This window comes from Canis lupus, chromosome 15, assembly GCF_003254725.2.
Source record: "Canis lupus dingo isolate Sandy chromosome 15, ASM325472v2, whole genome shotgun sequence".
NCBI lineage: Eukaryota > Metazoa > Chordata > Mammalia > Carnivora > Canidae > Canis > Canis lupus.
The window spans coordinates 57,001,932-57,024,881 of NC_064257.1; the positions used below are offsets into that span (position 1 = coordinate 57,001,932).

Here is a 22,950-nt window from a genome sequence, read left to right on the forward strand (position 1 = left end):
GTACTTCAATAGAATGAGACCAGGCAGAAAATGAGAAGCCAGCTAAGGAGTCTGAGAAATATTAGCCAATGAGACAGAGGGAAATGAACCAGAGTTTCTAGAAACAAAGAGAAGAAAGTATTTCAAGGAGGAAGGAGTGACCCATTATGTCAGAAGATGCTGGCAGGCCAAGCAGGACATTGAGGACTGACCTTTGGTCTTTGTTGCAGTTAGCACTGTCTGGGACAATAGCAGTTTGCGAGTAATGGTGGGGAAGAAAGCCTGATTCAAGTGGACTCAAAAGAGAAATGGAGAGAAATTGGGAACAATGAGTACAGACAACTCCTCTGAGAAGTCTTTTTTTTTTTTTTTTTTTAAGATTTTATTTATTCATTCATGAGAGACAGAGACACAGGCAGAGGGAGAAGCAGGCTCCATGCAGGGAGCCCGATGTGGGACTCGATTCCGGACTCTGGGACACATTCTGAGCTGAAGGTAGATGCTTGACCACTGACCCACCCAGGCATCCTGAAGTCTTTGTTCTGTAAAGAGGAGCAGAAAAATGGGGGCATAGCTATAAGGATATGTGGAGTCATGAGAAAGTTCTTTAAATGAAGAGTTAATAGAATATTTTTAGGTGCTTGAGTAATTACTATTGCTTCATTTTTTTCCCCAGTGAGGTAGGAAGCAAAGTTATCCTCTTATGTAAATATGGGGGAGACATATTTAAGGAGTGGAGAGTTAGAAGGGAGATAGACTAGGACACTGTAAGAATCATCTAGAATGATGTTGACTATAATAAACACTAAAGCCAGTTATGACAGTATGTAAGTCTGTGACTGAGTTTTGACCATCACTTCTAGATCTCCATGGGTTTTTCATTTCTTTTCTCTTTTCTTTTTCCTTCTTTTTCTGCCATTGCAGAATACTTAGGTCGTCTTACTAGATCATTTCAGGCTAGCTTGATAAATATAAAGGATATTTCAAATCACAACCATATCTAAGTAATATTCCAAGTCACTATGTATTCCAACAGACTCTAAGTCTTAAAACTCTATTACTATTTCTGATGACTATTTTCCTCCCGTCGTTTGTGTTGCTGAATAACACGTACTCTCTTTATTTGACTCTTTTGGCAGCACTCCTGCTGCCTTTGTCTCAGACCAGGCCCATGACATCTGCTCCAAGTTGTACATTTTATTTATTTATTTTTATTTTTTATTTTTTATTTTATTTTATTTTTTTAGTTGTACATTTTATATTCTGGTTTTAGGTGATTCTTTTCTCTATATGCTCATTACCCGAACCTTACTTCGTGCGCTCATTATCTTTCACGTGGACTATTGTAGTTTCCTTCTGACAAGGCTCACTGGTTCTCATTTTCACATCCTTAAGTTCAATCCACATGCCATTTTTATTTATTTATTTATTTATTTATTTATTTATTTATTTATTTATTCACATGCTGTTTTTAAAACAGAACTGATCATGCTTTCTTATGCCTTAAATACGTGCAACAGACTGTGTTGTCATTATGATCAATTTTAAAATTTTATAATCTTGGCTAACCTTCCTGGTCTCTTTTTACATACTTCCTTCCTGCATGTCATACTCATCACAAACCATTTGTTATTTTCCAAACGCTCTTTTAGCCTTCCATCCATGCATATATGGATCTGTATGCCCTTTCACCTTAAAGAACAGTCCAGTAGAGCTAACTTGAGTATCTATTCCTGGATGAACTCTCCTTTAATATTTTTATATGCAGTTAACCAGTTCCCTCATTTGTTTTCCTCTCCTCACCAGGATATTAAGTCTTATGAAGGCAGTACTTAGGTTTACTGCTATATCTCTCATGTGTAGAACTGTTCTTGGCTTAATGTAAATGTATAATTCTCTTGGATGAATACAGAATGCTTTAATACACAGAACCAGGAATACAGCAAATACTTAAAAGTGACTATTGAATGCTTCTCACTAATTTACTTCTAATTGTTTTGCTAACTTTAGATGTCTCATTATAATTTCTCATGTGGACCCTCTACAAAGACTTTAGTTATGGCAAGATGACTCATATAGCCTTGAGGATAACAATACCTTGTTCATTGATATCCAATCATTTTAATCTCATAACCTACATGTAGAGTTAGCCATCCTTATATGATCCTGTCTAATAGACCCTCACTTAATTTTTTTGGCATGATTTAAAATTTACCTGTAAATAGAGATGCCTGGGTGACTCAGCGGTTGAGCGTCTGCCTTTGGCTCAGGGTATGATCCCAGGATCTGGGATCGAGTCCCACATCAGGCTCCCTGAAGGGAGCCTGCTTCTTCCTCTGCCTATGTTTCTGCTTCTCTCTCTCAGTGTTTCTCATGAATAAATAAGTAAAATCTTAAAAAAAATAAAATTTACCTGTAAATAAAGTAGCTACATTTTATAAAAGAAAACACAATTTATAAATAGGTAGGTGAGTTATAAACAGCCAAAATAGGCTATAATAATGCAAAATCTCCTATCCCATCCTTTCTATTCCACCTGCATTTCTTTGGGAGTGCACTGCATCAAACATAAAAACAAAACACAACAAAAATAACAAAATATTGATTATCCCGTTTCCTGGAAGGCATATACAAAGAAGTAATGGACATAACTTCTCATACCTATAGTCATACCCAAGATTCTGGGGCATGGCCACCTAGTAAGCTCCACTTTTTCTCTCTCAGCATGGCCATAAACAGCAACACATGTGGTTAAAAGTTAAACACCTTTTGATGACTGCACAAAGTTTAATTGAATAGAGTTTTGGCTTATCTCAATTCAGTTCTCTTCTAGTGATTTATTTCAATTAGGAAGCAATAAAATTACCTACTAATAAAGTATTATTCTTACAATGAGAGGGACCAGAAATGTATTTGTAGGAACAGTTTGTTGTATGAACCTCAGAATCATGAGAGCCACCATTTGCTGTTCCTATGGACCCTCTTCCCAAAGCTTATGGCTTTGTCAAGATGGAATTATTAAGCAAAAAGGAATTAGAAAAAGATTTGGAAAGCTCTCCGTTGAACTAACCATTTTGTAAAAAATAAGAATGTGTTCAGAGTATGGCCAGGTGACCATTTGACAAGGATGTAAGTATGGATATGAACCAAGGACCTAATCAGCCATCAGTCAGGCACTATCCTTTCAGACAAGGGGAAAATGACTCCCTCAAGGTGACTGAGCCATCATCAGGGCTGCTACTCCCACTATAGGCCTAGAGTGCAATCGTCAGGACAGAGTGGTTTCAAAGGATGGAGTTACCACTCTGGTTTAGGTAGGCCAGGATGCACCTGCTTGTTGCCATTGATTGAGTTTCTGCAGAGAGTGGTAGTGTGAGTCGTGCCCAGGGGAGCTAGGGGGTGAGGCCACCTGGAGCAGAGAGGCCATGACCCAAGCCCTTGGGAGCTGCAGGTAAACCTCCTTAGTTTGAAAGACCCTTGAATATGCAACTCTAGTTTGGGAGACCCATGGAGTTAAGGCCACCAATGCTGGTGAGTCCAGAGGTGGAGCATTGAGCCAAAAAGGAGTATTCTTGAATTTTAAGACTTAATGTTGTTTGCCCTATTAGGTTTTGGACTTACTTGGGGCCCATTATCCCTTTATTCTTTTCTATTTATCTCTTTTGGAACAGAAATGCCTATCCTCTTCCTGTCTGACTGTCGTATTTAGGAAGCATATAATGTGTCTGATTTCATAGGCACACAGCTAGAGAGAAATTCTGCCTCAAGATGAATCACCTGTGGTATTCTTTAATAGCAGCCCAAACTAAGAAAATGATGATCCCTAAAGTCTCTCAGTTCTGACTTCCTAATTCAGCTACTTCTCAATAATTTCTTAGTCGCTATGCTCATTCCAAGTCATTGTCATCTCACACTGGATTTACTGAAAAATAGCCTTTAAACTGGCCTCTTTACACTCTTGCCCTCTCTTCAGTTTTTTCCACAGGTTGTAGCATCCTTTAAAATATAACTTGGACTGGGTCACCTGGGTGGCTCAATCGGTTGAGTGGCCGACTCTTGATCTCAGCTCTGGTGTTAATCTCATGGTTGTGAGTTCAAGCTCCATGCTGGGCTCTGAATTGGGCATGGGACATACTTAAAAATACACACACACACACACACACATATGTATATGATACTTCCCAACCCTTAAAATCTTTCAATGTTTCCCTCTTACAATGAGGATAAAATCTTAACATGGTGTTCACACTTTTGTCTAACCTGACTCTAACATACTGCCCCAGCCTTGTTTGGCACCATTGTTGTATTCTTCAGCCACAGAGCCCTTGTTTTAGTTGATTAAAGCATCATGTTCCTTTCCCACTCAGATCCCTATGTGTGTGGCTCCCTAAGTGTACAACAACCTTCCCCTCCCCTTTTTCTGGCCCCACCCCCACCCCATTTGGGTAACAGGAAATAGAGGTTTTAAATACTAATTCAGTGCTCATTTTCAGGAAAAATATCAGAATAGATGCCACTCCTTTTTTCTTAAATAGAATTTAACAGTATCATGTTTTTATTTTATATATACATTATAATTATTTTTTTAAAGATTTATTTATTTATTCATGATAGACACAGAGAGAGAGAGAGAGAGAGAGAGAGAGAGAGAGGCAGAGACACAGGCAGAGGGAGAAGCAGGTTCCATGCAGGGAGTCTGACGCGGGACTCGATCCCAGGACTCCAGGATCAGGCCTTGGGCCAAAGACAGGTGCTAAACCGCTGAGCCACCCAGGGATCCCCACATTATAATTATTTATATGTGTGATTAATTATTGAATTTTTTTTCTGTACTTAAGCATGCATTCCACACACACTGGACCTATATTTGTTTGTAAGGTTTGAATTTGAGTTCGAAACCAAACTTAGGGGCACCTGGGTGGCTCAGTCAGTTAAGCATCTGCTTTTAGCTCAGGTCATGATCCCGGGGTTCTGGGATCGAGCCCTGCATGGAGCTCGCTGCTCAGTGGGGAGGTCTTCTTCTCTCTGTGTCTCCCTCTGCCCCTCCTCCTGCTCATGTTCACTCTCTCTCTCAAATAAATATAGTAAGATAAAAACAAATTTAGCAGAGTGCAGCATGTATTCATAGAGTGAGTGAATGAATGAATGGATATATCTCAGGTACTCTGTTGAGTATTACATCTTTTCCCTATCAGTTAAGCCATTATTTCAGTTTTCTGTTAGGTAGTAGAATTTAGTCATGTTTAAAATTGGTATTATTAAATGGTAAAGACTGGACGATAAGCGACAAATCAACATTCTTTGCTAGTAGGTGAATGAATACTCATGAATGTTAAGAGTGAATTCCTAGTCCATGGGCTATTCTCATCTTAAAAATGCAGTTGTTATTTACAGATTATACTGAATTCTCCTCCCATCCCCCAACTCCCCCTCCCATCTTCATGTCATACAATTCACTGTTGGTGGTATTGATCTGGTTCTTAACGTCTTGGCTGTACAATTAAGAATATACTTTAAGCAGTACTACTGTCCAGATGAAACCTTTTAAAAACACTGGTGGAAATATGATCAAATTTTAGATCACACCCTTAGAAACACATCCTCTTCAGCTACACCAGTGTGTTAGGGGTATTTCTTCCATCCTTCCCTTCTGTATGGACTGCTTGACTCCTGCTGTTTTTCTGATATTCCATTTCTCTTTTTTTAATGTATTCTAGTAGTTACACAGCAAACTCCACTTTGGATAACAGAAATGGAATAGAAACACAGTTTATTTCACTCATCTCTGTTTCTTTCTCTTGCCTCCACACCATTGAAAAGTCCCCTGCGGCTCTTCTCCCCTTCTGCAGATCAATACTTCTTGTCTTAGTTTAATGAACACTCCTACATTGATCTCTCTCAGGTGCTGTGTTACTTTATGACAAGTTTCTTGGTTACAACTGGCTTTTAGCTAAGTCAATGGAGCACCCTGCCATTCCCTACGCAAAGCAGATTGCTGCAATAGGAGCTTTATTCATCACAGGTTAATGTGTGATTTTCCCCCCTCCCTTCGGAAGGGAACAAATAGATTTTTTTTTTTTTTCATTTAATTCTTTAACTTACCATTCTCTAACTGCATCTTTTGGTTTCATTCCTGGAAGAATTGTAAAAACAGTTAAGAATAGTATGAGAAAACGACCCACAGAGGCTGTGAATATTTAAAGTCTGAAACACTTTTCTGAAAACGAAAATTTACACAATAGCCCTGTTGGTTATTTTTATTTGCTTTCTATCTTGTTACCATAGTAGCAAGTCATTTAATAATTCCTGTGCCCAGGAAGACAAACCAGAGGTACCCGTACCTGACATGTAATTCCTTTCCAGAGCCAGAGCTGCCATCTGAGTTGTCCTGTGCTGATGGCAAGGGAGAAATGAAGAGCATGAGTGAAAGCCTGGTAAACCCGTGAATGGTGACTCCTGATCTCCGTGTGGAAAAAAAGCTTTAATGACTTCCCATGCTCTTGTGGCTTTTCTTTCTGTTGTTACAGTGTGTGTGGTTGATTAGCAAAGTAACTGCCTACTCCTGGGGCATAACCACATCAATTTCATCTTCTGCCTCATTTACACGGTCACTTCTTGCTTGGTTTCCCTCCCAATTACCTCGTGATCCCAAGTAAACATCTTGCCCTTGTTGTTTGTTTAAGCCAACTGCTGGCTCAGTGGTCTTTGGTTTGTTTGTTTTAAAACTGGTTTCGTAGAAGTGAATAACTTTTTCTTTTTTTTTTTTTTAACATTTATTTATTTCCAAAAAATGAACACATCCCCATAGTCTGGGATAGCACCGAAGTATGACATACTCATACATAAGTTCCGGAATCTCTGGATTTGCAGCAAAAATAAGGATCGGTTTTAGGTTTCAGTTAAATACTGATCAGTAAGTACCAGAGAGTCACAAAGCTCAATGTCAATACTGACTTTTCATTTTCTTTCTTCTTTTCTTTTTTCTTTTTCTTCTTTTTTTTTTTTAGTAAATCTTTTGTATTTTCAGAAAATATTCAGCATCCTACTATTTCTCACACCTCCCTCCCTTACTCTACATCTTGAATAGTCCCCAAGATTCTCAATCTGACTCAACCCTTGCCCTTGAAAAGACTAATTTCTGTACTTCTGCCAGATGATCTTTTATTTATTATTTATTTTTTTATTTTATTTTATTTTTTTTTGCCAGATGATCTTTTAAAACAGAAGTTAAATCATATCACTTCTTTCCTCAGAACAATCTATTGAATCCTCATGTCATTCACAGTAAAAGCATCTATATAAAGGCCAGTAGTTCCATACATGGCCTAAACTGTTTGCTTTATTCTGTATGGGCTATTGTAACAACATACCACAGACAGGGCGGCTTATAAACAACCAAAATTTATTTCTCACGGTTCTGGAGACTAGAAATATAAGCTCATGGTGCCAGTATGGTACCAGTATGGTGAGGGATCTCTTCCAGGTTGCACACTGCTGACTTCTCACTGAAACCTCACATGATGGAAGAGGTGAGGGGTCTCTAGGGTCTCTTTTATAAGACCACTAATACCAGTCATGAGGGCTCCACCTTCACAGCCTGATCACTTCCCAAAGGCTCCCTACTGACAGACACCATCACTTGGGCATCACGTTTTCAACAGGTAAATTTGGGTGACACAAACCATAGCACTGTTCTTATCTTTTTTGAGCTGACCTCGTCTTATCCGATCTTCAACAATTCTATCCGCATACACTCCCCTTGCTCTTCAAATACAGTCAATGAAATTTCACCTCAAGATTTGCACTTTCTGTTTCTTCTGGTTGAAATGCTTTTCCATACGCTATCGACATAGCTCAATTCTTCTTTTCTAGTAAGTCATTATTCAAAGGTCAGCTTATCACTAAGGCCGTCCCTGGTGAACCTATTCTAAGTTGTGACCCTTTGTGGCTCCATTTTATCTCTTCCTATCTTATTTATTTGGTTTATTTTTTGTTTCCTAAATTGGAATGCAAGCTCCTTAACATCAGAGCTTTTGTCTATTGTGTTTATTCTCTATACCCCATACTCAGAAAACTGTGTAACAGATGATACTTAATAAATTCTGTAAAATGAATGAAATGCCACCATTAAATGGAAAATCACTGTGTACATCACAGAGACAGATCCTAACTCTACCTATTGCTGGGCAAAGGAAGCATAGTCAAGGCTCCTAAGAGCTCTCCCAAGAGGATAGTTTCCATATGTTAACGTTTGTGAGTTTGAGGGCATAAATTCTGTGTTGAAATTTGGGAGAAAGAAGAGTACATATCAAAGGGCACTACAATTCAATTGCTGGTATCAACTCTTAGTTCAGTTCTCTAGTCACTTATTTCATCAGTTCTAGAAGTTATTGTTACTGCACATTTTTCTCTGCAGTAGACATGTGTCTTTATTAAACTACTATAAATGGAATGCTAAATGTTGAAATTAAGTTGAATATATAATTTCTACAGAGGGTGAGTAGAGGAGGTGCAAAGACATACTTGCTATGAAAATGCACAAAAATATCTTTCTTAATTTTACCTTAACCTCCAACTAAAGAAAAACATTGAGCTTCTGGTTATATACTTACTCCTCATTTTCCCTTTCGTTGATCCGATATTACCAAGTAAAGTGACTTACTTGGAGATCTGGGGAATGTCTGCTGAAACATTTCTTTATATCTCCTGTCTGTTTGCAATGAACTTTACAGTAGCCTAAAGAGAGAGAGAGAGAAAAGGAGAGAGAGGGAGAATGAATATCAATCTGAAACCATTTAGATAATAGAGGATGTACTTCTATGCAGTTCTACCACATATAAGCTTTGGTGACTCTGAGAAGCTACTATATAATGTTCCCAAGCCTCATTTTTCTCTTTTGGAGATGGACATAATAATACTTACCTTCCTTACAGGCCTGGCAAAGGATAAATGTACGTGAGAAATGTAATTGTAAATATGAAAACCCTTGACATACAGCCTTACTTAAAAAGCCTTAAATGTTTTAGAATTCCGATTTGTCCTCATTCATTTATTCAAGCACATATTGAGTATTAACTGTGTCTGTTGTAGGCATTTGAGATGCAAAGATGACTTAGCCATAGTCCCGGATGTCTATTTTTCCGTGTATCTTTCAGATTTAGTTCTCATTCTGCACATGTCTGAAATCCCACTCCCTGACACGTCTGGTGTTTTTTTTTGTTTGTTTGTTTTTTTTCCTTTGGAGGGGGGTATGTTGCAATTGATCATCATAGTGTAATCATATATTCAGATTCAACACATAAGTCACTTTAGAAAATAGCCAATTTCTGTAAAGTAACTGATTATTTAAAAATTTTTTTGTATGCTCAAAAATGTCTTTGCTTCTTTCTTAGCTGAATTGAAATATATCTTCTTATAATTTAGTTTCCTCCTCCACTGCTCATAAATGATTATACACATACTGGAGATATTTTCTCCCTGACAATTCATTATACTGAATGGCACATGCAATATCCCATCTGTCTTTCCAAAGGCACATCAATATTGGCCTACTTTGATTGAACTATCTAGACCAGCAATTCATTAACCTGTAACACACTAGGCCTGTTGGTTTATTATTGCTCCCTTAATGCTTCTCTGTTATTCAGAGATAACATGAAGTTTCTAGTTCTCTACTTGAACATCGAGCTTTATAAAGTACAATTATTTTCTCTCTTATTTAAGTGCTAGACCATGGCTTCTAGATACAAGGCTATAAGTAAGAAAATCCGCCAGTCATTATATGATGCTGAATAAACATGAACCTTCTCACAGACTTTTCCTTTACATCTTAATGCATTTTCCTTGTCTTCCTCTACATTTTTAATTATTTTCCTTCTGTCTATCTCTCATATTTAATTATGTTGCAGACTGAAATGGAAATTAAGAGATTATTTTCTTCCTCATCGTCTTGGTAATAAATAACCCTTTTATTTTTGGTGGTTGAAAGTGACAGTGAAATAAATCATTAGGTGCTACTTGGTACTGGAGATAGACTTGTGAATTGTAACATAACCTGATATTTCTAAATATAATTGGGTACCACTTTATTCTTATCATATATCATTATTCTTATTGTTTCCCTCTCTGTTATATCAAGATTATTTCTGATGTAAATATCAGTAGACAATAATTCTGTTGTTCCTTGAGAGAGTTCCTTGAGTTCCTTGATATTTTAATGGACAGGAGAAAAAATAAGCGGACAGCCATTATGTCAAGTGATGAATTTGATTTCTTCATTCAAGCTATGGAAACATCTTTAAATAGGATATGTCGAGTTGAACTACCTGCGAGATATTCAAGACAAGAGGGAAATGTATGAGTTCAGGAAAAGAGATTTAAAATAGAGATGCAGATTTGAATTGAGTAATATGTTGGCTGTAGGTGAACCTGTGAGGCTGGTTTGTCATTCAAGAAATATATGTCTAGAAAGTAGAGATACAGTCTAAGATAGACTATAGGGAACAAAATGAAATTTAAAGGAATATGTATAGAGAAAATCTAAAAAGTCTGAGAAAGAATAATCAAATAGGGGAAGAGACACACTATGTCTTAAAAGTCAAAAGGAAGGTTTCAGAAAGCTACTGGTCAATGATATTAAATATTTTATAAAGGTCAAGTTACAAAATCAAAGGAGTTCTGCTTGATTGACTAAGACAATTATTTGCCGTTAGAAAGGCAGATATGTTATTTAAAAAGCAATAGGATATTAGCTTCATAAAAACTTCCCCCTTTATGCAGAAGGAAAATAAAAATGACTCCTTTAACTTTATTATGATTATCTGTAGAGTACTTATTTATATCCTGAAAATCGTATTGACCTCGAGTGAAGTAAAGATACTTATTGAGAAAAAAAAAATAAGGCAATTCATTGCAAATAGAAATAACACAGAGTTGAATCTTAATTGGTAACTCCTTTGAAAATAAGAAGTATTTTAACTAAACCTATTTGGATAAGAGGGTAGGGATAGTTCCAGTCACCTAAGGGATGAATTGTTGGTAGTAGAAAATGGAAAAGAAGTTGTGGCAACATGATTTTGTGTATCAGGCTCTGGTCTTACTTGGGAAGTGAAAGGCCCTATGCGCCTTGGCTGTATGTGATCCCTAATTCTCAAGTGAGAGGTGACCTGTAGAGTGTTACCATCTCTGCTGGCTTTGGCAGAGTTTTACATGAAGAACTTTGCCTCCTTTCTTGATATAAATTGGGGAAAATCATTAACATTTTAGAATACATATCTCTTTATCTTCTACATTATATTTCTTGCTTCTGATCTCCATTTCTAAATGCAATTTTTTAAGCAAGGGTGACATTAAGATAATAATGTCATTTTATTGATGACATTAAGATAATAAAATCAGAGGAGAGTTGTCTGGTCTCTTAATTTAGAAGAAATCCTTGAGAAAAATCCCAAAGATCTTGAACTGATAAAATGGATATATAACCAGGGCATATGAATAGAGTTCAGGATCTTGTTCTTTCCATTTTATCTGTGCAGATGTTCAAGTAGGAAAAAAATGTCATTTTTAATCAATCCTGTGAAATCTCGGAGGATTCTGGACCTTATGCTAAATGGTCTTTTAGAGTTAAAATTTTCTAAAGCCACTATCAGATATGTTGAGTTGTAACACATTTTGTTTTTTGATTCAATGCACTTTTCTAGTATCTGTTAGTAGTTAAGGAAAATGAAATATGTCATATGCTGATATGACAGTACAGTTGAATAAGCCATCATTAATATCATTACAGGATATTTCTACTATCTCATATTTGCAAAAACCCTTCCTTACCTGCACTTTACAGTGAAAGATTGCATGCCAGAGCAGAAAGGACACAGGATATGTAGTTGGAACTTAACTCAAACCTGATTATTTTATTCATACTGTGACTTAAGCATGCTAAGTTATTTCTCTTCATTTTTACAATTTGTAGTATGGACGAAAATATCTATGGTGGTCATGTACATTATATTAGATTATATGAAAGTATCTATTATAGTGCTTAATACATAGCCAGACTTTAATGCATGTCATTTACCTTTTCTTATCTCTTTCTCCCTCATTCTCTTCCTTTTGTTGTTTTCTTCCTTCCTTTCTCCCTCCCTCCCTTCCTTCTTTTTCCTCTCTCCTTCTCTTTCTTTCTTTTCCTTCTGAATAAACATGAAGCCCCTACTTTACAATAAAAGTCCTGCAAAGTTCAATCTTTTTCCAGTCTTACCAACCATTTCATCCTCTGTTAATCAATTTGAATATTTCATTCAAGAAAGAATAATTTATCTGTTGCTTTCAAGCATAGTTTTTTTTTTCTTTTCTGATCCTACAATTTTGCCTGTGTAGTTCCCCATAATAGAAATAATAGAAATGTCCTCTCTGTTTGAATCTTTTAAAATAAGCTCCTGATGGCAAGTGATGCAGAGCATTTTCTCATGTGCATGTTGGCCATGTCTATGTCTTCCTCTGTGAGATTTCTCTTCATGTCTTTTGCCCATTTCATGATTGGATTGTTTGTTTCTTTGGTGTTGAGTTTAATAAGTTCTTTATAGATCTTGGAAACTAGCCCTTTATCTGATACGTCATTTGCAAATATCTTCTCCCATTCTGTAGGTTGTCTTTGAGTTTTGTTGACTGTATCCTTTGCTGTGCAAAAGCTTCTTATCTTGGTGAAGTCCCAATAGTTCATTTTTGCTTCTGTTTCTTTTGCCTTCGTGGATGTATCTTGCAAGAAGTTACTGTGGCTGAGTTCAAAAAGGGTGTTGCCTGTGTTCTCCTCTAGGATTTTGATAGAATCTTGTCTCACATTTAGATCTTTCATCCATTTTGAGTTTATCTTTGTGTATGGTGAAAGAGAGTGGTCTAGTTTCATTCTTCTGCATGTGGATGTCCAATTTTCCCAGCACCATTTATTGAAGAGACTGTCTTTCTTCCAATGGATAGTCGTTCCTCCTTTGTCAAATATTAGTTGACCATAAAGTTGAGGGTCCAATTCTGGGTTCTCTATTCTGTTCCATGGATCTATGTGTCTGTTTTTGTGCCAGGACCACACTGTCTTGATGACCACAGCTTTGTAGTACAATCTAAAATCTGGCATTGTGATGCCCCCAACTATGGTTTTCTTTTTTAAAATTCCCCTGGCTATTCGGGGTCTTTTCTGATTCCACACAAATCTTAAAATAATTTGTTCTAACTCTCTGAAGAAAGTCCATGGTATTTTGATAGGGATTGCATTAAACATGTAAATTGCCCTGGGTAACATTGACATTTTCACAATATTAATTCTTCCAATGAGATACCACCTCACACCAGTGACAATGGGGAAAATTAACAAGGCAGGAAGCCACAAATGTTGGAGAGGATGCGGAGAAAAGGGAACCCTCTTACACCGTTGGTGGGAATGTGAACTGGTGCAGCCACTCTGGAAAACTGTGTGGAGGTTCCTCAAAGAGTTAAAAATAGACCTGCCCTACGACCCAGCAATTGCACTGTTGGGGATTTACCCCAAAGATACAGATGCAATGAAACGCCGGGACACCTGCACCCCGAGGTTTCTAGCAGCAATGGCCACAATAGCCAAGCTGTGGAAGGAGCCTCAGTGTCCATCGAAAGATGAATGGAGAAAGAAGATGTGGTTTATGTATACAATGGAATATTACTCAGCCATTAGAAATGACAAATACCCACCATTTGCTTCGACGTGGATGGAACTAGAGGGTATTATGCTGAGTGAAATAAGTCAATCGGAGAAGGACAAACATTATATGGTCTCATTATTTGGGGAAATAAATAATAGTGAAAGGGAATAGAGGGGAAGGGAGAAGAAATGGGTAGGAAATATCAGAAAGGGAGACAGAAAATGGAAGACTCCTAACTCTGGGAAATGAACTAGGGGTGGTAGAAGGGGAGGAGGGCGGGGGGTGGGGGTGACTGGGTGACGGGCTGAGGGGGGCACTTGACGGGATGAGCACTGGGTGTTATTCTGTATGTTGGCAAATTGAACACCAATAAAAAATGAATTTATTATTAAAAAAGAATAAGCTCCTCAATTTTAGTAATCCTCTAAGGTCATCTTGACAAAACAACCAAACAAAAAAGACTTCTCTGGTCTTACTGAACTTCTATGATTATATACCCTGAAATTCCAACTTAATCTACTTTGCATTATTATTTGATTAAACAAATAAAATTATGAACAAAGCAATTTTTATCACTTTATCTGTTTCAAACTAATCACTGTAAAAATCAAACATGATAGATATTGATGTACTTACTCTATAGATGATCAAACAAGCTTAAAAGGAGAAATGTTTTGCCTGAGATCACAAAACTTGTAGGGAGAGGGCCAAAACACCAACCAGATTTCCTGACTCCAAGCACAGTGTTTTCACTATTCAATTGCATTTTATATGTGTTATAAATATAATATTATAATATACAAACCAATAAATTATAAAAACCTTAAGGCAAAGATGTATGTAATTTAATATATGTATATACTTTTGCATATTTTAATTCCATCCACTTATTCATGCAGAAAAAGTATATAGAAGGAGAGTGGAGCAAATAAGGCCATTCTTTTTTTTTTTTTTTTTTAAGGCCATTCTTTTGTATTTCAAAAATATATGGATTTTTTTAGAAGAAATCAAATCATATAACACTGTATGATGTGTTCATTATTTTCCCCCAGAACTAAAAATCACTGTGAATAAGAGAAAGGGAGACGAAGTTACCTTCATAATCATTTCTGAAGTTGTGGTCATGCTGACACAATAGTTAGGTGTGAAATTGATCACTGTGGTTATGCAGGTATGTCAAGAACATGCCTTCAGATGATAGCAATAGGGCATCTGATTTCAGAGTAGAAGCTGAACTATCTTATGGATATCCTCTTACTGAAAATCAATACCTTATTTTTCACCATATCTTGACCCTTACGAGCAAAAGTGGATTTGCTCATATTATTCTGAAGCAAATCATTGCTTATATTAACTGTGCTGAACATTAACTGTGTATTTCTACTTCCTTCATTAGCAAATTGATATTTGAGTTGGTGATAATATTTACCCTTTTATTTGGTTTATGTTGTGTTAAAATAAAGATGTTTTATTTTATAGAAAAGATAGTTATGTAGCGTATTGAGTTTCTCCTGGAAGAATGATAAACGGAAATCACACACCACTGTTCCCATTGTCATCTTCTATCCTTGTACAGACAAACACACATTTACAGCTTTTAATGGTATATGATTCACAGTCAGAGCACTCTTCATGTGACCAAGGGATCTTTAACGGTACAAACTGAGGGGAAGAAAAATTCGTCTACCTTCAGGGTCTTGCAGCGGGACTAAGAATTAAATTTACACGAGACAGATTAGCAGGAGAAAGAACCAAAGTTATATTATGTGCACGTGGAGGCCCAATAATGAAATTGAAACCTAAAGAAATGACCAAGGTGGGCAATTTTTGTGCATCCTAAAGAAGATAAATTTGTGAGGAATTGACAGGATAAAGAAAACATATTTGGGGGCTTTAATTAGTAAGGAATCCTAAACAGAATTTGGACTAAGGTAGTAGATTAAGAAAACAAAACAAAACAAAACAAAAAATAACAAGGTTTGTTCTATAGCTTTCTCAGCTTTAAAGCCCCTATCTCTGGTGAGGAGGATATCTTTTTACTTCTTAGTTCAGGGAGGATATTTTTCATAATGGAGATTTGTTTTCTGCTTTCAGGAGGACAGAGGAAAACCTGAATGCCTTTGCACTAGCAGTTTCTTAAGTAATTTTTACTTAAAATAATCAATATGCCAATGTGGCAATTTGGGGGCAGCCTGCCCTTAGCCCCTAGAAAACAGATAAGATCAGAATTTGATTAAGACTTAATACTTCTCATTTATATATACATAGCTAGTGTCCAGCTAAAATATAAAAGAATATTATTTTTGAAGAAATCATCTTCAGTTCCTTTTGAAAGGTTGTTGCATAGCAACTAATTGCTCACGGAGCACTAACTAATAATACCTGACCCATGTGACATCACATCAATTTTTTAAAACTTAAATGCTGTCTATCTTCCAAAAAATCAAGGGAGATAATTACAGTGACCTGAGCATTTTAAAGATAAAGGTTCATCCTTTTAAATCGATATTGATGAAGGTTCTATTCAGAAAACCAAAATAGATTTAGATATGCATGTCAGTTTAAAAGTGTTTTAATTCAGAATACGACTAAAACAAATCAGTTTTTTAGCTGAGATATTTAGGTCAACCAAAGGAACAAAGACATGATTGGTAGCTCACCAATTGACCAACAATTTGTGAAAGAAATCAACCTTATAAAATTTAGGAAATAATTGAGTTCTCTATTTTACTCTGCTTGTCTTTTAATGTTTTCAGAAATATTTTCTATTTTATTGCATATAACAAAAATCCTGGAATTTATTTAAAATAAATAAATAAAATCAATTTTCTTGTAGAAAAATCTGAATGTTAATATATTTCAAATCGTCTTGTTCAGAATTATGTGGTAATAATGATTCTACTAGTAATAATAAATGCTAAAACATCAAGAGGATTTGATACTCACCTCTAACATTCACAGCTAGCTGTGTGATTGTTAGGCAAATTGTTGTCTGACCATAGGCAAGCAATTCCATATATAAAGATAACACCTGCTAAGTGGAATAAAGGTTGTGGGGGTTAAACATGATAATGCATGGCACTGTTACAGTGCCTGAGATATGGCACATTAGATATGGCATATGGCTAATTAATGTTGTACATCAATCCTTATATTCATTTCAGATATATTAAGTATTTTATTTACAGAACATTTCTATGTTGGCCATCATATTTTTCAGTTGGAATTCTGGCAGATTGGGTGGTGACCTGGTACTCGTGATGTGGTTCTGGATTCTTACATTCTTTAGGGAAAATAAAATTATTTCTTTTAATTTTTCCAATACTGTTAGAATGAGAGGAGCTGGAACTCAACTGCTCTGCACTACAGTGAAAGGCAGAGGATAGCAGTCATTCACAACTATATCCTTCCTCAAAGTCAGCAACCAGCTGATACAAGTAGTAGATTATGTAAAATAAATCTTCATTTCACTATCATAGTGACATAACGTAGGATATGCTTGCCAAGTTTTCAGGAGGAACAGAAGTGATGGGCTTGTGATTAAAATCAAAATAAGCATTTAAAATTAAAATGTATTAAAAGAATGGAGAAATTAGATGAATCTAATGATCTAAAATTTTAAAAGAATGAATATAATTTGCTTCATGAAGTTCTTAAGAATAAATAAGTACCACATGACTTCAAAGTGATATGGATGATGATTTAGGAGATACATTAGTTTCCTATCAATTGTTCTAACAAATTACCATAAACTTAGTAATATAAAACAACACAGATTTATTATTTTACAGTTCTAGAGATTAGTCTAAAAATTAGTCTTGTCAAGGATAAAATCAAGGTAATCTCCCCATCTCAAATTCCTTAGTTAAAACACATTGTCTCTTTACCATGCAAATAACAAATTCACAGGTCTAGGGATTAGGGTGTCACATCTTTAGGGAGAAGGCATTATTCTGCCTAGCACAGGGGCTTTAGGTGGAATAAGTGCAGTAGAAAACAGCCACGTAACTGAGGCTGAGTAAAGTTAATATGACATCAATCTTCAGTGATGGAAACAGAAGTTGCTACTGGAGGAAATAGTCTAGTTCAGCATCACTGCTCATAGTTGATGTTACAGAAGACCCGGACTAGAATGATGAGTAGACTAAAACATGATGTATGACTGTTCACATGTGAAAAAGTTTGTATATAAGAAGAGAATACATGCCTTCCATCAAATATTTATAAGGATGTCCATCATATGAAGGAAAGGTTAACGTTCTTTTAGACTCAAAGAGCTAAAAACAGAACTAGTAAGCAGAAGTTGTAGTGTGGCAAACCATTGAATCAGCATGAAGGGAAATAATATGTTTCCTTCTCTAGATGTCTTCAAGCTGGGAGCTTATCTAACCCTTTATGGGTACGTGGTGATAGACCACGTAACTTTTGAAGTTACCTCAAAACTTTGATTTTATATTATTCTTTGATATTATTGTCTTCTAGCCTATATTTAGGACAGAATCATTCTAAAGTTTATTATTAGATATTTTTTCCATCTGTCAACTAAGAATTGGTTTATATAAGTCAATACTAATTGTAAGTAAGGTGTCTTCAATCAGGTAGTGAGTGAATCAGAAATAGAACCAAACGCTCTCTATAAAAAGCTCAGACATTGCACCATGAATGAGGAATTTATAGTTAAATGGTAAAATGTAGGGTAAAGATTCACACTTTTAAAAAGCTGCACAAATAGGGGATCCCTGGGTGGCTTGGTGGTTTAGCGCCTGCCTTCGGCCCAGGGCGTGGTCCTTGGAGTCTGGGGATCAAGTCCCACATCTGGCCCCCTGCATGGAGCCTGCTTCTCTCTGCCTGTGTCTCTGCCTCTCTCTCTCTCTCTGTGAATAAATAAATAAAATCTTAAAAATATATATATATAAATAAATAAAAAGCTGCACAAATAAGAGAGCTCTAATGTATTTGTAGCAGAGAAGAAAGTAAGAAGAAATTTCTAAGTGCATTAGAGGACCACACAGTCAATGAGAATTGTATCTGTTCACCTTTGTAAAACTTTTGCAAATACTGTGTATAAAATATGTTATTAATCCAACGAGAGAAGGAAGCACAGATGGCATCATCGAAATTTATATATAAAATAAAAATGGATTATTCTCCTCGTTGGAAATAAATAAAATAATTGTGTCCCTTCAATGATATCACTGAATTTTGATAAAGATGAATTCTCTGCCCAAACTACAGAATCTGATATGCTGAGGGAATATCTCTACCTACTTCTCTGTGTCTGTCTCTATTACATTTTTCTTATCTTAATTCTTCAAAGCAGAATTTTAAAAGCAACTGTAAACCTCAAACCCTGAATGTAGTAAAAAGACAGAAAAAAAAAGGAAGGATATGTTTTTGAAGTTTTTTTCTTTATATAAAAAGTACCTTGATGGTAGTAAGGAAAAAGTCAATAACCAAGAATCTTTAAGCAATTAATAAAATAAATGTAAGATGTTTTGAGTACAATAAAAAGGAAACAGTGAACAAAACATGGTGAAAAACTTGTAGAAGATAAAATTTATTATGTTTTTCATAACATGTATTTTGTTTTGGGTGCAAAATCGACTTCTGATGTTCAAAGAGCTTGAAAGAATTAGATACACATATTGGGACAAGGAAAATTATCCAAAAGATACAATTAAATAAACAGAAGACAATAGGACGAATAAATGGGTAAAATCGTCAAATAGTTGAAAGGCAAAGAGAGCATGATTTAAATATTATATTTTACTCATATCTAAGGCATAATTATCCAACAGCATATTGAAGTATCATTTCAAAGGCTGTTTAGAGAGAAGTCAAAGTCACAGTGTTTCACAGCCAACAAGAAAGGCCTGGATGAAAGAGAGACAGTCTGGCCAGGTTAGGGAATTAAAAAGAAAAAAAAAAAAAAAACTGTTTTGAGAACTGACATAGAGGTTCAACACTGACATGATAAAGTGGTGCATCCTTACAGAGAAAAAGGGTCTATGAGATGTTTGCAATGGAGAATGAAAAATTAAACTCGCTTCAAAGTTACATGCCAGTAATTCTTCTCTCAGAGACATACAAAATCTCTTCTAAAGTGAGTGGACCATTGAACAGTGTCAGGTCTAGGGGTACTAATGCCCTACACAATTGAAAATCCATGTTTAATTTCTGAATCCTCCCAAACTTAATACTAACAGCCTACTGTTAACCAGAAGCTTCACATAAACAAAAACAGTTTATTAATGCATATTTTGTATATTATGTGTATTATATACTGTATTCTTACAGTAAAGTAAGCTAGAGAAAAGAACATGCTATTTGAAAAGTCATAGGAAAAAAATACATTTATAGCACTGTATTGCATTTATTGAAAAAAATCCACATGCAATTGGACCCACACAGTTCGAACCTGTGTTGTTCAAGGGTCAACTCTATTCCATTTCATCAAGGAAGACTCCACATTGCAATTCGAGAGAAGCCAGATTCAGTCCTAAGATTGTGATATATTCAAGTGTCCTGTAAATGATCCCTTTAGTTTAAAAGAAGATGCATCATAAACATTCTTCAAAATAATTTATGTGAATCATTTTAAATTATGAAATAAACCTTGAAAATGCTATAGTGACAAGAATTTAAACCAGCCCTTTAGGGGATCCCTGGGTGGCTCAGCGGTTTGGCACCTGCCTTTGGCCCAGGGAGTGATCCTGGAGTCCCGGGATTGAGTCCCACATCAGGGTCCCTGCATGGAGCCTGCTTCTCCCTCTGCCTGTGTCTCTGCCTCTCTCTCTTTCTCTCTCTCTCTCTCTCTGTCTATCATGAATAAATAAATAAAATCTTTAAAAAAATAAAAAAAATAAACCCGCCCTTTGGAAGAATAATATTTTACACCACATAAAACATAAAACATATGGTTGAGTGAAACTTCCTTGAAGACATAAACAATAGTTTTCAATTTAATTCCCTTTGCCATCAGTGATTCAGAAATCAATTGTTCAATAGGAGGCTATTCTTGAACAGAGGCTCAGAGTTACTACTGGAGAAGGAATGAAGGGCTTGAGAACTTCATACCACACAAGCATTAAATGCCTGTGAAATGTGGAATCCATTTACTTTCAAGCCAATCATGGGATAATACTTTTTTCAAGGAATAATTTAATGCAACCCAAACCTCCAGCCTCCAAAGTACACACACAAAGATAAGATTCACAACAATGGAAAATCTAGAAAAAAAAAGGGAGAACTTTATCTTAACCATGCAGGTAAAGAGCTATCAATCATTGCTTTGTAAGAGGAAACTGAAGGTCTGTGTTCGGTATGATTGTATCACCTTGAGTGGCATCTTGTATGAAGTTCTTCTAACAGGGTATGAGTTCAAATATTTTCAGCAAAGGGGTTTTTGAAGTTTGAGTTTGGAACTCTTTCATTACATACTGACCTTATGCAGTGCAAAAGGAGCATGTGTGCAACTTAACTGAGGTCATTATAAAACCAGGAGAGACCCCTCAACCAGTAATATGTCCATTTTGGGGTGAATAAGGACAACCTAGAGGGTTTATCAAACCTGCATCTTTCAGGCCTATACTCAGAAATTTTGACTCCATGTTGTGAAAAATTATGTCAAAAGAATGGAAGCTTAACAAGTCTTATTTCCCTCTGGATGTTGCTATATATCACCCAAACTCAAGAATTGAAGTTACTTCTCCACAAGCAAAGGACTGACATGGAGGTAAATATGTTGTGAATATATTTTACAGGAGATTTGGAAACATATGTGTGTTTAACATGTGGTGCTTGCAGTTATATATTGCCTTCAAAGACAGATCGTAGGCGTGTTATGACAACAGATGGTCTTTTCACCTAAAGACATTAATCTTTAGGAAAAGAAATCATCCATCAGTTAGACTGAGCAGGTGGTGCTATCCTGATCTCTCTGCCCTCAGTCTCTACCTGCAGAGCAAAGAGTAATTGAATTTTCCTTAAAATGCTCTTATGATGAAGGCAAAATGAAAACTGGTCAACCAAAACCAAATAGTTAAAAAGAATGTAATATTCCATGCGTTGCCAATTTAGCAAGTTGGGTTTGAGTAAAACATCTTGTTTCCTAGGCTTAATGGGGTTATTTCAGATCTTAACCTGAAAATAAATTCATAGTTTTTTTCATTTGTTTTACAGACAAAGCTACTAAAACCATTGTTAACCTAAATTTGAGAAAGTTGATGAGAATTCAAGATTTCTAATATTTTTTCTTACTTTTTAGTTTTTGTAAGCAATTCTAATTTCAGTGGTCCTTTCCTATAAAATCTGAAGGTTATATTCCTTTGGTGGTCCAAATGGCACTGTCTGCCTAAGCACTTTTCTCACCAACTTTGTTGTCAGGATGTGATAGACCATTGGTCTGGAGGTAAGAAAAAAATTTATGTTGTTAAGATTCTACTGTTGACCAGTAGTTTTCTATAGGTTAGTGTGATGGATATTTATCTATTGATTCTCAGTTCCATATTAAATTTCAGGAAGACAGGAGAAAGAAAAGCCTAAGGGAGGCATTTGAGGAAAAAACAAAATTGAGAAGATGAGAGAAGAGACTTCTCATTTTCAGTTTTTAATAGTGTTGACCCAGCAAGGGAAGATGGTTGTAGCTTCATACTCTGCTTTCTTTGGGCACTTCCAGCACCAGCTTTGTGGCAGCTCCTTAGAGAGACCAAGACTACGCAACTAAATCTCCTTCAATGATTCCAAGCTCCAGCTTCACATTTCCCCCACTGCCTACCGCCGCTAAGCTGTCTAAGCTAAGCACCCACTATGTAAAGAACGAGTCTCCAAGCACTTGCTCTTTCTCCTACCATCGCTAGACGTAGGGCTTGCTACCTCCTGTAACCAATATATCTGGGTTACCTCAAGTGCAGAAGAGGTGAACTCAGCAGGTTTCAGTTGCTGAAACCTGGGACATTTATAAGAAAAGCCTGTCTTTAGGACTGGCCCTTGGCGATCTCCTGGGAGAAGAGTTCTGAACACTACCCTACCTGAAAAAAAACAGTTTTGTATTCCGAGCACTTGAGACGTGATGTAAGCCATTTGATCAGAGAGTATACGCCAACAGTGCAATGAATAATAAACACCTGTTTCTATATATTTGAGATATGGCGCTTGAGGTAACAGTTTGATTAGATGGTCTATGCTCACACTATGAGTTATAGTGAGTGCGTATTTTTGCTCTGGGGTGCTGGAATCTGAGTACCTGAGGTCAGTCACTGCATGCTTTCAGTATTTCTTTTTTTTTATTATTTTTATTTTTTTATTT

The 22,950-nt window shown here is 36.2% G+C and overlaps 1 long non-coding RNA gene across 1 annotated transcript; it reads right to left on the reverse strand.

Moving 5' to 3' along the window:
* Positions 1-379: 379 nt before the first annotated feature.
* Positions 380-6,559, reverse strand: LOC118350680 (uncharacterized). The gene is made up of 3 exons (XR_004804933.2): positions 6,321-6,559; positions 6,082-6,112; positions 380-521 (listed from the first exon to the last, which is right to left on the reverse strand). It is a non-coding gene; the product is annotated as an uncharacterized LOC118350680 (long non-coding RNA).
* Positions 6,560-22,950: the final 16,391 nt, after the last annotated feature.